Genomic DNA, 17,374 nt, shown 5'->3' on the forward strand with positions numbered 1-17,374 from the left:
CTTAAAGATTGGTTTTCATCCCATATGAATTAGTTTTGCGTGTTTCTGCTCTTGCTGTGCCCTTCTCATTACCTCTCAATGTCTGTCTGTGTTTCATGCCTTTTTTTTTTATTCAGCCCTCTACCCATAAACCTGACAGACCGTCCTTCCAAAAAGAAGAGTTCTAACTCTGTGATAAACTCTATAATCTCTGGCACAGCTACTTATGAATATGTACGTACCATCGCTTAATGAACAATGTAGGCACAATTCAAACTGTATATTGTAATTATTTTGTAATATCTGATTTAAAAAAACAAAACCAAATATGAATTTACATTGATTGAATGCAAAACTCAGTTAGATCATGATATTTTACACGTTGCATTTAGGGGGGACTATAACACATATAAGAACTGTCCTTAATCCATAAAGCCCCCCCACACACACACACACACAAAACACAATACCACTATGCAGATGATGTTAATATATACAATAGACTTTTTTTAAGTTTTACACATTTTGTCATAAAAAACAGCGTAGAACCAGTGTTATAATTTCACTCACCATTTAAATAAATGAATGGGAGTAATGCCTATTTTTCTTCATGTATTTGTTAACACACTGTAGCTTCCATTTAGCTGCTAAGTTAGTGGACACAGAACTTGGTAGTAATCATTGCGCAAACATAAATATAATTTCCCCCAGTTTTGTTATTGTGCTATAATGTATTGAAACACCAGATCAGATATTTAGTCTTCCCTTGTCTCATGTCTGCTCCTCTTCTCAACATTCTTGGGGATATAGTCAAACTGGGGTGCAGGCAGGGCAGGGTAAGTCCCTCATGTTATTGTGGAAGAGCAGTGAGTGGGTCTACTATATGTTAACAAAGGGCTCTATGGTAGCAGTGCGTTGCTATGTATGTTTTGAAACCAAAGAAGCACTAAGTGCTTACTGTTGTTCCTCCTATGGATCAATGTTAAAAAACACACTTGCATGCAAATAAATAAAATTCACATACTTTCCATTCACCCCCTGACGTAATGTCGCCTTAAACATGTGCCCAGATTCAGAGAGGACAACTTGAACTTCCTTGACAGAAGTTCACCAGTGGATTTGATTTTCGGTTGGAAAACATTTCAGTTTCTCATCGACTTTGACACACGGGAGCATTCATCCGCAGATCTACTCAGGAGGAGCATGTGATTTCACCGTGGGTCTGTTTTGCTGTGGTGTTGAGTCCCTGTGTGCTTGTTGTTTTTGTGTAATAAAAGAAGAGAAGAGACTACAAAAACAGGAGAGAAGTCAGATTAATGTCTGGCTCATGTGCATCAGGTTTCAGCTATTTTGATCTTTCAAACGTGCGAGTCCATCCGTGAGCCCGCCTCTGTGTCACAGCTCACTGAGGAACATCATAACAGGACACTCATTTAAAGCCAAAGAAATATACTACTGTAATGAAGCAAGAGATCAGTGAACTTATATTTTTCAGCCCATTTCTATTGTGAGAAAAAAAGATTCAGATATTCTCTGTTGCAGTCACATTAACCTGTTAAACTAAGCACGTTCATTTTGCACACAACACATTTCAACCTCACGGCGTTGAGGTGAGAAAAAGGTTCCAGGGCGAACAGGCGGAAAAGAAACCTGGCAGCTAAATAGATTTGTTCCTTGTCTTTGGTCTGCAGGTAGAGCGGGTACAAACTGAGGGGTCTGTGGAGCCAGTAATGAGTCATATCCTTCAAACTGCTGCTCTCCGTCTCGGACACCTCTTAAAATTCACACTGCACTGACCATCGCACTCACATACAGTACAGGCACATGCAGACACACAAATCTAACCAGTTCATGACTCCGTACTGTACTTCACACCTGGCGGGAGGGGTGTTTTCTGGGGAAACACATCACGTCAGTCACCGACGTCAGTGTGTCAATCAAACGTCTGTGAACACAGGCGACGTTGTCTGGCAGCAGGTGCGGCCAGCAGGGGTGGTCTGCCGATGCCTTGAGTTTGACTGACAGGATGCTGTTTCTGTGAGTCCTTCAGCTCGCTGTCGTCAGGTAGCTAAATAAATTGGGATATTTTCAGTAACAACATCTTACACAGTACTTCATAGAACATACGGACAGGATATATGAGAACTATAGGTGTTGGACCTGTGACCAAATGTAAAAGACATTAAATGCTAAAAAATAAAGGTTGGATTAATAGAAGTTTGCTCTTCAAAGATTTGATCTTCCATTTTGACTGTTAGCACAATATCTACAGTATATTACATCCAATGGTTGAAACAAAGGGGGAAAGGTTCAGCTGAGGTCAAGTTACATTCAAAATAGGTTTTCATTGGAGTTGGCAGAAGTTGACCTCAGTTTTGTTTTGCTTGTGTTGATGTTGCCATTGTCTCATGAATAGACCATGTGAATATTTTTCATTAAAGAATTTAAAAAAAACTAAAAAACCATGAACATCTTTGACACGGTCTTCAACTTTGCACAACTCTTTGAATTGTGAATTAAACTGAGTGTGTGTGTGTGTATGCGTGCGTGCAGACCCAGTGAAATTTTAATTTGACGTGCAAGTTAAACGAAGCCTGTCTGTGTGCGAGAGCTGTTTTCTAGCTGGAGAAGTCATACTGTGTGCCTTGTTACCAATGATTAAAGTATCAGTCTTGTTCTCAGCTTCACTCTCCCTTCTTATTCTCTGTACAATATCTCTCTATCTCTCTCACGGTCTTCTTCAGCAAGAATTAAATGATTCCTTGTTGTATTCTGAACTATAACATATCGGGAGAATACATCAACCAAGCAGTGAACATAAAAAAAAAAACTTCTCAGGCTGGGGTTTAAAATGATCAAGTAATTTGCACATATGAATCTTATTTATTATTTGTTATTCTCCTTCTGCCTTTTCTAAAGTCTCTCTCTAGCTCTGAAATGATATTTGAATTTAGCAGCCATGCTGTTTGATGTATTTTTAGTTGAGTATCTGGCCTATGAATGCTTTTAATGTTTTTCATGTAATCTGGTCAGGTTGCTGTAAATACAGTTAGAGACCTGCTGCTAACTGTGGATTAACGCTTTACTGAATTTGTGCTACAGACACAAAGAAATGGTGCTGGTTTGTTCTCATTGTACATTACACTTCGTCCTCTGCTTCAGTCTAGTTTTACTGAGGTTTTAAGTCAATGTTGTATTTTTTGTCACAAACAGAGTGTTCACTGGTTTGTCACCTGGACACTGGGCATCAGGCACATTGCCAGGTAGACTGTGTGTGTGTGTGTGTGTGTGTGTGTGTGTGTGTGTGTGTGTGTGTGTGTGTGTGTGTGTGTGTGTGTGTGTGTGTGTGTGTGTGTGTGTGTGTGTGTGTGTGTGTGTGTGTGTGTGTGTGTGTGTGTGTGTGTGTGTGTGTGTGTGTGTGTGTGTGTGTGAGACACAGCTAACAGAAGTGCCTCAGAGCAGTAATGTGTGAGTGCAGGGTAAAAGGCCAGGCTTGCTGAGTGATTGCCACATTACCCATAAGTATGAATAAATCTTCTGTTCAGACATGTGGCTATTTACAGACTCACATGAATTTGATCATGTGTTTTCTTTTTAATGGTTTTCTAGGATTTACTAAAACCTCTATGGCAGCACTGTTTTACCGGACATCGCTGCAGATGGTGACGGGTGGGTGGTATGTCTGCGTCTAGATCGGTCTGAGATTGGTATGTAGTTCATGACAAATTTAGTGTACGGCAGTTATTGATCACAATGTTGTAAATGCAGTGACTTAGAACGGGATTGCACGTGAATGTGTTTATTGTGCAGTACCCCCCCCCCCCCGCGTAAAATGTATTTCAGTTGGACAATTACATTAATCCCCGTGCAAACATGAGCAAAGAGTCTGTGTAGCGCTGCAACTGTGCGGTTCTGTGGAGTGGGTGTGGTAGTGTTGCCCAGCAAATACCACATTTTACCTTTGGTCTTTGTGCGTGTGTGTGTGTGTGTCTGAGACGTGTATGTGTGTATGATTGAGACAGTCAGTCATATCTGTTTGTAATGTAAAGATTGGAAATAATATCCCACGTCCCCCACTGCCCAAAGAAAGTCTATTTTCCTTCTCCTTCTTTCTTCCATCCTTCCCAGATTTGAATTGCTCTTTTTATCTTGTAATTTATTTTTTGCTTCCATATATTTACAGAACCTATCGAAGGCTCACTGTATATTGTTGTCAATTTTATACTGATACTTCACTTTTAGGGTCATTTTTTCCCAATATCTGTGATGTTGACTTGAGATTTATGATTTGGAAAGTGGGGTTTGTGAGGTTTGTAGTCTCCGTGATGTATCAAGGAGAAAAGTGATGTGCAATACAGATGTTAACAGTTGTAATACCACCCCCAACTCTAAGACTGTCCTTGAATTAATTGCATGGCTCTGGTGATTCTGCACCTCTCGGTTTTATGTGGAACTATTCTATTGAACAATTATATCTAAACATTAGCTCATGTCTTACATGATCCATGCTGCAACTTCTCTTGACTTCAGCACCTATAAGAAAGATCTCGGTTAGTCTCATTTCAGGCTACTTAAGACAAAGAATAAAACTAAATGAGGAAATTGATCCAAACATGAAGTCCTTGAATTAGTCATAATATCTGATGAGTTAGTGGAAAAAAAAATACAAGATAACGTTGATATCGACTTTGAATCATGCTGCTTACTTTGGAGTGCAAACTCCAGCTATATAAATATTTACGTTTGAGTGCTAATGTGTGTGTGCATTATACACTTGTTTGTCTTGTGGATTTGTGAGACTGCCAAGGCTACAGTCATCAGAATACATCAGCGTCACATCTCTGCTCTGTAAACACCTTCTCTCACCTGTGTTACAACATAGCACATGCAGATGAAGGACACTGCTCTAGCTCCATCTTCACGTGTTTCCACCTCGGGCTACTTCTTTTCTCGAGTCATCCTACCTGTCACTGTTTTCATTGGCTATTGTGAAGCAGAGCGCGAAATGACAGTTTGCAGGAACTCGGTGAAAGAAAAGATTTAGGCAGTAATCCGCCTCACTGATCCTTTTTAGAAACAACCAACTGTCTGGCACACCGCCTGGCTCTCGCCGCGACACGCCTGCTTTTGATACCTGAAGACTGGAGCGTAAACTGACACCCACAGTGACATTTTCTACTTCCCGCACTTCAGGCCAGACATGAGGTAGATTGAAGCCAATTGGTAAAATGACTGGTTATTTGCTCACTGATGAGCTGAGGTTTGGATCCCGGGGGCACAACACACTGCAGCCATCAGGTTTTTTAATATAAATTAAAAGTTTTTCTCTTCAATCTGTTTGTCAACTGCTAGCAATTGTTGCTACAGGAAGAATGTTTATACTTATGTGCTGTATGGGTTATTTTTTCCCCTCCACTTTTGAGGTTAGGTCAAACAGACACAGATGGGATTATTTTGTTTGTGAACATTTTGCATAAACAAAGACTGACTTGTGCACTTCTCCATCAGATTAAAGCCTATGTAGGTTTCGGCGGTCAAGCATCTCCAAGCATCTGTTATTTATTTACTGTTGCCCTAAGTTGATAATTGGTGTTTATTTTAGTTCTGCCCATTTCAAATCATTCATTCAAAAAGATGCGCTTGAGTAATTCATCTTCTGTTCTTCTTGAATTCAATCCCAGGCCTGCATTGTATTAACAACAATGACTCTCATTATCTTCTATCTAAACAAACATTAACTTTTATTTTCTAAAAGTGTGTGACATTTTAAAAGGCATGTCTGGGTGTACATTTCATTTTAAAATGGATAAGGCTGGTGTCCTGTCACGAATGTTGAAGCATGGAGAGCTTTGGTCCTGGGGGCTGTATTTTACTGGAGCTGTGTGTGAGCTCAAAGACATATTATTCAGCAATTACCAAATGGCATGTAATTTCTTTGTCAGGAACTGAATGGCACCTTTATTTGAGTAAGTGTACTAATTTTAATTCCTTTTTCCACTGGTTGTGGTTTGAGAGATGTATAAAAGTTTGTAGAGCTTTGATTTATGGACAATCTGGCCTTTTTAACACCCAATATGAATTGACCTCTTTGTCTAATGGTGGTTCTGACTATGGGGGATAACACATGTAAAAAAAGGCCACAGACAGACACACAACAGAGACACACACACTCTCACACTCACACATGCATTAGCTGGGGTGGTTTATAGGATGGCAATAAAAAGAAACGTTGTGTGAAATGAATCCAGTGTGAGTTACAGTGTTTTGGAGGCTGTGTTTTCTTAGAGATGAAGAAATGGACCCGCCCAGAGTGTCGTGTTTATACAAAGAATTTTTATTTGAGTTTAATTTTCCAACTCTACAGGTGGGGATCTGTAAGACCTGACTGTCCAATCACAAGATCTAATAAAATGTGCAACCCTTGGCATACAGCCCGTTTGTCTGTTTTACAGAAAACCAAAATGTAATTGACTATAAAGTTACTAAACTCTTTTGTATGACTTGACTTAACTTGTTGCATCAAATAAAATGGACAAGTTACTCTGCATAATGAAAAGCTGAAGATTGTATATGAATTTAAGGAAATCTGTTGCATTCAGTGCTCTTGGGTACTAAATATGACAGATGTTCAAAGTAATGAAAGAAAGAAGCTTCCCTTCAGGGGACAGCTGGTTTGTGTTTGTACAGAATTTATTATTTCATCTTAAGTCAATGTCACTGTTGCAGTAAACAAAGGAGTTTTTTCTAACCCTGTTTTCTTGTTTGTTTTTGTGTGTTCGTGGCTGCAGGGATTGTTGAGCTGTGTGATCAGCCCCATCTGTGAACGTAATCTCTCATCAACTCGAATTTACAGGTAAGAAAATCAAATACCCTTTTTAAACAATAAGGTACTTAAGTGGCATTTTAGGAAATGAATTTGCCATTTGATGAATGCAATAATCCAAAATATCTTGCAGCATTTGTATTAATACACACACATACTGAATCATATGGATCACAGATAAATTGTGATAAAGTAACAAAGGACGATCGATGTTGTCCATTATTGTAGTCTTACAAACTAATAAGAGTCCTCGTCAAGAGAAAAGTGAAGAGTTGGGACCACTTCACTAGTTTCTCTGCAGATACATGATTTCGGAGCTACTCGTACCAACTAAAATAGCCCACAAAGTGCAGCCACAGTATCTTCTGGAAGGAGGAGGATGGCAGTCAAGGGAGACAGTCTCACGTTGCGTGTTTCCCTGAAATCCAAACGTGCCAAGAGCAACATAAGGACAGTGTCACCATATCCTCTATAAATTACTGTATATTTGACTTGTCCTAAAATATCTAACTTGACCTGTAAAGACTGGTATTTTACGACTTTCCCTCTCTCTTTCCCTCAAGCACTTTGGATATGAACCCAACTTAGTATCTCTGAGCGGTGGCTCTGCACAAGTCGAAGATAAACTATTAAAGAGCCAGTAATATAGCAGGTAAAAAAGTAAATACGTGCTCTTTCCATTTGTATACATCTTATAAAAAAATGGCAATACAATCAACAAGTTTTGACCGCTGCTTGCTCGCAAATATAAATGTTTCCTGGGGGGCAGCATTCTGTAACCTTAGCCTGCTCCAACACAAGTGATTTAACCTCAGGTGCCAAGAGGAAATTTATTAGTATCTGGGAGCATTTTATAGCCAGCTGGCTGGACAACCGCAACAACTAAAGGGGTAACGTATAAAAGCACCATGAGCTGAACCGGGGCCATTCACGTTTGACTTATTCTGTAATGCCTAATGATGTGCTTTGCAAGCAACCTATTACCGACTTTCGTCTTATTTTGTTCACACGTTACTTTACTTTACTTATCTATTGCGTTACGTTACTCATGTGAGTTTGGCCGCAGAATTATTTGTGCTTAGTCGCTAAAAATAAATGCAACCCGGGAATATTCAACCGTTTTGCTAACCACTTGCATTTTTGTAACCGGAAATACAAGATACAGTCCCAGACTCATTTCTCGCATAAAGCGATATCACAGTACTTTGTAGAAAGTGCACAGCAAAGTGAGTTGGTGTCCTAGCTCATTATGTTCACATTCAATATATGTCACGTCATGTGTACTTGTTTTTTTTCTGGGTTTTTGTGTTGCTGTTAGATTGCTGTGTGTTGCTGTGTTTCTGTTTAGGCCTCTATTTTCAACTTTACTATAATTTACATTTTGTAGGGTTTGAATGAATCAGCGTTATCTATTGTGGTTTAAATTATTCCTTTTAATTTTTTGTGTTAAATCAGACAGTAACTAACAAAATTAATAATTGTATCACCCTTACAATATTTAAGCAAATAGAGGAAGTATATTATTATTATTCTTAAGGAAATATATCTACATTATAACTGTATAGTTTCTAAAATTCAGTGTAATGTGGTACATAATTATTTGCTCAGTAAACCAGTTCCATCAAACTTATTTAATTGGTATCTAAATCATTTTTTAAGGTATGTGATGTGACCCACCTTCAGCAGAGTCGTAAAGTTGTGAAGGAAACACCACTGTCCGTATTAAAAGGCAGCCTGGAACTTTTGAGAGGGAGACGAATGTTTCAGCAGGGCCATTACTGTCGTAACATGAGAAGGTGTTTTCACATACACGCATACATCCTGGCAAACTAACAAACACACACATACACACACCAAAAGAAATGCACATTGTTAACCCACGTGCACACACACAGGTGTGCTGGCAACAGCATCTTTCAACATGACGGGGCTCTACCCTGAAGTACACGCAAGAGTGTGCGTGCACAAGTGAGTGAGTGTGTGTGTGTGAGAGAGAGAGAGAGAGAGAGAGAGAGTGTAAATGAAGAGGGAGGCAGCAATTGGTGAGGTCATGAACTTTTAAATTTAAAAAAAAGCCACTTCCTTGTGCTTTTCCATTACGTCCCACTCTGAGGACTTCTGTTGTGCATTTGTTGTAGATACCAACCAGATTGAGAATAAATATTCTCTTCAGTGGATAAATGCTCCAGTTCCTATTATTTCTCATAAGAGACATCGTAAAATAGTTTGGTTCCCAGTGCAGGCTTCGGCTTGGTCATGACAGTTTCCAGTGATTGAAGCATTTAGCATTTGTGTGGCTGTTCATGCTGAAGGAGTCTGAAGTAACCAGTGATGCCTACAGATTTCCTGTGCACGATTAGCGAACATAATAAAAGCATAATAAAACAATTAAAGTGTAAGACATGGCAGGTAATTATGTTGGTATTTGAAAATAATTATATTAACCTTAAAAAACGAGACCACAGACAAGGTGGAAAATCTCAAAGAAGGACAAAGTGTTTTGTGGCTCCACATCATTGACTGGGGGTCATCGAGGTGTTGATTGATGCATGTTGTTTGTCCCCAAGGGGGCACCATACTTACAGTTTTCTTCCACCTGTTGTAATCAGATGAAGACCAACAGATCATTTAAGTTATTGAAAGACTCTGTGTTCAAGTTGTGCTCACCAAGTAGGGGCTGTTGTCCTCCCCCCTCTACACTTAAAGTATGTAAAAGCCAGTGAAAGTGTGTCGTCTTCAAGCTTTTACTGAGTTTCAAGGATGAGGTAAATACATTACACTGTCCCACTCAGTTGCTCAACCTAGGGTTTTATCAGACAGATCTCAGGTGCTGCTCACTCGTCACAGTGTGTGAGCTGCTGTGATGATGGCTTTTGCTGTAAGTGCTGTTGTTCTCACTGCTTCCCATTTAATTTCTTCCTCCCTCTTTTCGACATCGACTCTCTTCTCTGCCTCTCCTCCATGCACACAAACAAACAGCTGTCCTCATGCTTCAGCAGCCTACTAGCATTCAGCAGCAGCAGCAGCAGAAAGTACTTAGTGGTCTAAAAGAGGGAGCAGTTGGCTTTGTCATAAGCCCTGTTTGGGCTAGAACAGACTCCTAAATAAACGGCTGCAATGGGACACCACTGTTTACCAGCAGTGGCAGGACTGTCTTCAACGTGTGGCAGTGTTTCTCTGTGGTTGTTCAGCTGTGATGAGCCAAATGAGAAAAAAGACCCCCTGCCAAACTGAGAGGTAAACAAACCGAAGTGGAGCTTTCACAGAAACATGAATGACATTTAAGTTGCTCTTTGAAAGTCGCTCATGAAGGATGATAATCCTTAGCACTGTGATGAAGTTCACAGTGCTTCTTCTCCAAACATCCACTGCCACAAGATGTCGGTACAGGAGAGAGCTGTAGGCGTATCTGGAAAGTATATCATTGAACAGCTAATGTCTTTCATTTCTTCTATAGGTTTAATAGGAGAGGAACAGATAACATTATTTTATGTATGTAAGACAATTTGCACATTGTTATGAGTAAGTTAAATTTCTATTAAAATGAAGTTTCTGTATTTGTTTCTGATGTATTTATTAAATCTAGTCTATAGCTGCAACAATTAATCGATTCATAATCGACTACTAAATCAATGCCAACTATTTGGAAAATTGATTAATCAGTTTAAAGACAAAAGTCAAAATTCTCTGATTTCAGCTTCTTATATGTGAATATTTTCTGGTTTCTTTGCTACTTTATGACATAGAACAAAATACCTTTGTTGTGGACAAAAGAAATCATCCTGGGGTTTGGGAAACATGATCAACAGTTTTAACCATTTTATGGACCAAACAACTAACTTATTAATTGAAAAAAAGAATCAACAATAATTGTTAGTTGCTGCCCTAATCCAGTCAGTCTTCCTGTAATCTAGTCAAAGGGGAATTCATTTTTTGAAAGGCCTTGTGTCTTAAAAGAGAACTGCATTAATTTAACATTAACTTTCTAACACAATTTTATTGGATAAATTGTCATCATCAATATTTACATAGCTAAAAAGATTCCAAATAGCAATCAATTTACTTTAATTAAACTTGGTTTGATTTATATGCTGTATGGGTCAGTGCAGCATCATATAACTACTGTTCAAGCACCAGTTATGCACCCCCCCGCAAAAAAAGGTACAATAATAGCCATGAAAATGTGTAACTGACAAAACGTTCCTCCCCATCTTCCAAGAGCACATACACACACACACACGTGCACGTACCAACATTTAGACCGAAACACACACACACACACACACACACACACACACACACACACACATTGACCTTGAGGGTGTTAGTGGTGTTGACATTTGTTTGGACGGTGCTTCAATTCCTCAGACTGCTGCAAGGTCACATGGCTTGACATCAGAAGAATTTCTTCCTGGGCGACACTGAGAGCTCCGGTGTTTATTCTAAAAGTCTCACTGTCTCGCTGCCTGTGTTTTTGTCTGTCTTTGGCCATGGCGGCCTTGTCTGTCTATCTGTCTGTGTCGTTACCTGCATTTGCCTCCTTGTAGTTTTCACAATATCTGCACAACTTTTTCTTTACACCTCAGTCTCAGTCATTATCTTGAAGCTTTCCCGATGAATAAAGTACTAAAAATAAGTGCATTCACTGTAAAGAAAGATGAATTGTGGGCTACAATGTTTGTTGCCATCCATATTATTTTGTCAGCCCACCGCCTGTTAATGCGGAGTGACTGGATTTGGCCAGTTCCTCTGTGCTTTTCACTTGAACATCATTCAGTGAAGATTGGCGATTGCTCCATTTCTCTCTATTTTAAACAAATGCTGTTTTCTTAAGCAACACTCCTTTAAAACCACAGCCAGCTGAAGTTGGTCTTTGTGGTTTGGAGCTTTTTCCACCTGTCTCTTTTAACTCATTGTGTTCATCTTCACTGTCACATCAAAAGTCTGGTTAGGATGAAGTGATTTGTTATATAGTTCCATACAACGGCTCAGCTTGTAAAAAAAAACAAAAAACCCACACACTCATGGTGGGTGATGAGAAGCAGAACAATGGAGAATGTGAGCTACAGTTACAGAGCTGGATTCAACCTGTGCAGCATACAGTATAAAAAAAGCATTTGATGACAACAAGGGTGCAGCATGAATACAAATAACATCTGTGTTTTGTGAGTGACAGTACTGTTTTTTTCCTGACCAGCCAACTTAAAACTCATAACGTGAGATCTACATTTAATAGTCTGATTGTCTTGCCACAGCCTTGAGAGCACCAAGCTGTGTCTTCACTGCAGAGTAATTTATGTGCATGGTTAGCTGTGAGGTTTCCCCCTGGGGATGTGTTTTGTTTTGATGTCCTCCACTGCAGCCAGATGAATGGCCACATGGAGAGCCAGGGGGGAGGAGGGGAACTTTGGACATGTTAAAGGACACCTGTGGGGCTTTAGGGGGCCTCTGCATGATGGACGTGGTTCCGCTTCAGGTGGCAGTAATTTTTCTAAGCCAGTGGGGAGGGGCAGTGGGGTCGGATTTTGTGGGCTTGGGGCGGGGGGCTGTGAGTGTGTCCACGAAAATGCGCTTCTGTCTGTGTCACAATTTAGAAAAACGAAAACAAGATCGAGTTTGGTAAATGTTTCAGTGTTTCAATGTTCATCAACACATAGATAGGTGTTATTCAGTCTTATGGCTTGTGGCAGGAACCATTTTCTGTAACGGTCTTTGTCACAGCGAAGCTGAATGAGTCTTCTGATACAACAGGGATCACCGCACAGTCTCAACCTCAGCTAATAATTATTTCAGTACAAAATCCATCTGAAGGTGTGTGTGTGTGTGTGTGTGTGTGTGTGTGTGTGTGTGTGTGTGTGTGTGTGTGTGTGTGTGTGTGTGTGTGTGTGTGTGTGTGTGTGTGTGTGTGTGTGTGTGTGTGTGTGTGTGTGTGTGTGTGTGTGTGTGTGTGTGTGTGTGTGTGTGTGTGTGTGTGTTCTGCCTAATACCATATATCATATGGAGATCTGCTGTTCGACAAACGTGGCATTGTTGAAGGCTGAGATAGAGCCGAGTGTGTGCATACATGCGTATGTGTTTGTGTATAAGCTGCATTTTACTAGTTCAGAGCCTCATCTGTTTTCTCCACGTCATACTGCACTGGACCAGGTAGCTACAGGTATTTTAGATGAGAAGACCGGGCTTGTTATTAAATGTCACAGGCCAATGCTCTAGAATATCCAATAATGTTTTAAGAACTACCGCAGCCACTAACACACACACACACACACACACACACACCGCTTAATGAAAGGATGGATGAAAAGAGAACTCTGTGATATGAAACTGAAAAGATAGGAGGAGACCAAAATTCATGTTCAAATTCCAGTTGTGTGAATGTCATTCAAGTGCATGTAAATATGACATGATTATGAAAGGTTGTTAATAAAAACATAAAAATGTGGACATTTTCTGGCACTTTCGATGCAGTGTATTTTACGCTGTGGTCAACATTAAGAGGCTGTAATTTAGTGATGCAGTAGCAACATTCTTGCAGTTGTACCTGAATGGTACACTTCATTAGTACAAATCAGTACAGATGCTTTAATTTATCCTCAGTACACACACACACACTCTCACACACACTCTCACACACCCTCTCACACACACTCTCACACACACACACACACACACACACACACACACACACACACAGAGAAACATATCAAGGGTCCTTCTGTGCTCTCCGTGGAGTAATCACTAGATTGAGTTACAGTAAATGACTTGCGCTGTTGTTGATACCTTAACAAATCGAACAGCATGTTCCCCTCGCCTACCCTTGACCTTGGTTACCTTGAGCTACATTTAAAGGTCCATGGGGTAGGATTTATTGGCACCTAGCGGTGAGGTTGTATATCGCCACCAACTGAATGTCCTTAGCCTCACCCTGATCTTCCAAGCATGTATGGGAAACCTACGATGGCCTGTAGGTAACGTGAAAGGCTCTTTGTCCGTCCTTTCTGGGTTACTGTAGCAACATGGCAATCTTTGTGGAAGAGAACTTGCTCCTGATGTATGGGTGTAAATAGCACATAGTAAGCTATCGAAAAAAGGGGGATTTCAGTTGATTATACAAACAAATGAAACAGCTGTCCAACAGAAGATCATTTATTTATTCAAAATTATTCAAAATTGTATTTATAAAATAATCAACTCAGCAATTTTGGCGCAAGCACACACACACATGCACACACACACACACACACACACACACACACACACACACATATATGCACACAAAGACAGGGACATTAACACTTTGTGTTGGTAATTTGAAGCAGACCAAACAAGTCTAACTAAACCTTATGTGCTACAGTAATGCAAAGACAGAGGTGGGAAGTTTACATTGTGAGTATATCTGTTAATATAACAGTGTAAATGTTTGCTCCATATGAATCAACATCATGTGGAGTCAGTAAAAGGATTAGATTTAATCACGGGATGTAGACGAATGTCCTCAAAATTGGTGGCTGAAACTCAAATTGATGCCCACACACACACGCACGCACGGACACACACACACACAGTGACGGAGAGGGATGCTTTCTTTCTTTTCCGTAACCAGAATATCACCGCCGACTGCAGGACAGTACGATCCTCGATGTTTGTGTGTTTTTGCAGTTTATTTTTTATTTTTTATTAAATGGAGTCTGACTGCAAAATAAGTTCACATAGTGATTTTTTCCAGTTTAACAATGGCCTCTTTTATCACATGCTGTGCGAATCAAGAGCTGCAAATCTCAGACAGTGTTTTTTCTTGAGCATATGACTTGAAAAGCCGTCTCTCTATGCCATTTGTTAAACAGATGTGCAATTGATGTCAGATATTTTTGCTGCAGTTGTTTGTTTCTCAGTTGGATCCCACACAATTCTGAGATTGATTGAGGCCAAATATGAACTAATCTAATACACCATACTAATGTTGGTATTATTACTAATGTATCTATAAACTTGGCTTTTTCTTTAGTCCCATCTGTTGCTGTTGCCATGATATAATTGGCTTGTACTAGTATTTAGATAATATATTTTTCTTTTATGAGTTCTCATAAATTGAATAAAAATCTACTGATAAATGTATTTATTTTAGTTAAAAGTTAATTAAGAACTTGTTAACACTTGACTCTAGAGCCCAGGAGGATACATCATTTTAGTCAGAGGGTTCTCCATTTTCATTGTGGTGAAGAATATACACACACATCTGCACAGGCACGATATAGACATGTACTCACAATGACCACATGGCCAGTTTGTGGTTTCGACTCAGAACAAATGCGCACACGCATGCTCATATAGGCATGCATCTACGTGTCAGAGTGGTTAGCTTGGAGTGCAAAGGTCATCCTGAGGGGTCAGAGTGTCAGTCTTATGTTTCAGTTATAGAAGAGATCCTCTGTAACACACTGAATGGACACTGTGAATAGTGTCTTCCAATAGATAGAGAGGGAGATGGTGGGAGTCGTGAAAGAAGAAGAAACAGAAGGAGAGAAACACAGAGAAAAAAAAAGACATTGCTTTTGTTGAGGGGTTGTGTGGTGGGTGAGAGAGGATATGAGCTGTCATGTTTTCAGATAGCAGGACGATAGAGATGTTAATACTGCGTGTGCGTGCGTGCGTGTTCTAGTATTTGGCCACATGCATATGCATGTATATATGCAGTGCATTAGTGAGAATGCTTGTGTTGGGGCGTTGTGCGTGTGAGTGTTAGCATAAATGAATGTGTGTTTTGTGTGTTAGGTATGTGTGTTTCTGTCAGAACATAAAGGGTCCATGGTGGTCATATGAGAACCTGCACTGAACTCAAGGATCCCCGAATACTGGATGCTCTATATTTGGGAGCTGGACCGAGGCTACTGACCCTAACAGTGACCCCACACCTGCCCTGTGTGTGTGTGTGTGTGTGTGTGTGTGTGTGTGTGTGTGTGTGTGTGTGTGTGTGTGTGTGTGTGTGTGTGTGTGTGTGTGTGTGTGTGTGTGTGTGTGTGTGTGTGTGTGTGTGTGTGTGTGTGTGTGTGTGTGTGTGTGTGTGTGTGTGTGTGTGTGGAAAAGTTTCTGAGACCAGTTGATTTGGGGACGGCTTGTCCATTTAGGATCAAAGACCTTGTCCCCAGTTGGGGAGAAAGCTAATTCATGTGTTGGGTTAGTGGTTAAGGTTATAGTAAGTCTCCAGGAAATTCATGATATCATTCATGATCTATGTAATTGTGTAATGTAATGAGTGAGCACATATGCATTCAGTAATCCTTTTTGTCTTGAAACATTTTCAGTTTAAAACAACACATATTAACCTTTCTAAAAATGCAAAGTGCAATAACTAACTGTGCAATATTTATATTTTATATTTTTTAATATTCCATGTTCAACTATTGCTACTGCTCTGTATATAGTATTTTTATACCTTTGGTGTCTTTTATTTAATGTTATTTTTTTGTTAAATTTTGTACATACTAACCCTTTTTTGTAAATTTCTTATATATTCTTCTGTCCACTTTGCTGCTGTAATGCCCGAATTTCCCCATTGTGGGACGAATAAAGGTATATCTGATCTTATCTTATCATATTTGCATTATTATTACTATTATTATCAGTAGTTAGGAAATTGTTCTTTGAATGGAGCATATTCCTAAGCATATACTCTCAATTTAGAAAAAACTAAGCTATATTACAGTTTACAAGTGAACCTTCTGGGTGGAGCTCATTCATTCTAACCTCAAAAATGTAACTTAAAGTTCTGTACAATATCATTAACTCTGCCTTTTTTTGAAAATTCCTCTCTTATCATTAGTTTATTCATGAACATAATTACGATGCCTCTACTTTTGAAGTCATTCTTTTTGTTTTGTTTTCTTTTAAAGTTAGAAAAGGTACACCTTCCGTAGCATTTGTTGATGCGCCTGTGTGACCAATTACTATCGTCAAATGCATGACCAGTCTTTCAGTTCCTGTTCGTATTTAGGTCTCAGGGTTCAGGGGTCACGGGGGTCGCGAGGCAGTATGAATGACTGTCTGTTATCAGGTGGCAAAACAAATGAATATATGTGTATGTGAGCGTGTGTGTTCAAGAGACAGAAACAGGAAACAAAGATTGACAGAAGGACAAAGACAGGGAAGGGAGTGGTAGTGATAGATGGAAATATATACAAGAGCAGGAGACAGACATGAATTATAGTATAGTTGTGTTTCTAATTTCCTTCTCAAACTCTTCAGAAGCTTACAGGCTATATATATATATATATATATATATATATATATATGTCCTCCGTAGAGTTACACTAATGTCAAGAAAATGTAGAAGGATGGGCATTTTGACTTCAGCAAAACACCGAGCAAATCTCCTGACAAAAAAGATATAAATATGACTAAAGACTAAATCCAACCAAGCACAATCCTGCCCTTTTTCCCCCCAAAAAATCCATGTTGTCCTTTTTGTGCTTTTGTTACGATTGGAATCTGGCTAATGACACACAATCTGTATCATAATCAACAGACACACAATAATCTGTCTAAACCAAACGTGGCATAGTGAAACAAAATGAC

At 39.5% G+C, this 17,374-nt stretch overlaps 1 protein-coding gene across 1 annotated transcript in view; it reads left to right on the top strand.

The window, feature by feature from the left end:
- Nucleotides 1-17,374, top strand: part of bmpr1ba (bone morphogenetic protein receptor, type IBa) — a 65,538-nt gene that overhangs the window by 12,070 nt on the left and 36,094 nt on the right. The window contains exon 2 of the mRNA XM_035640893.2: nt 6,768-6,832. The gene's annotated coding sequence lies outside the window, so the exon portion shown is untranslated. The remainder of the gene's footprint in view (nt 1-6,767; nt 6,833-17,374) is intronic.

Source organism: Scophthalmus maximus, chromosome 19 (genome assembly GCF_022379125.1).
Source record: "Scophthalmus maximus strain ysfricsl-2021 chromosome 19, ASM2237912v1, whole genome shotgun sequence".
In the NCBI taxonomy this organism is placed as follows: domain Eukaryota; kingdom Metazoa; phylum Chordata; class Actinopteri; order Pleuronectiformes; family Scophthalmidae; genus Scophthalmus; species Scophthalmus maximus.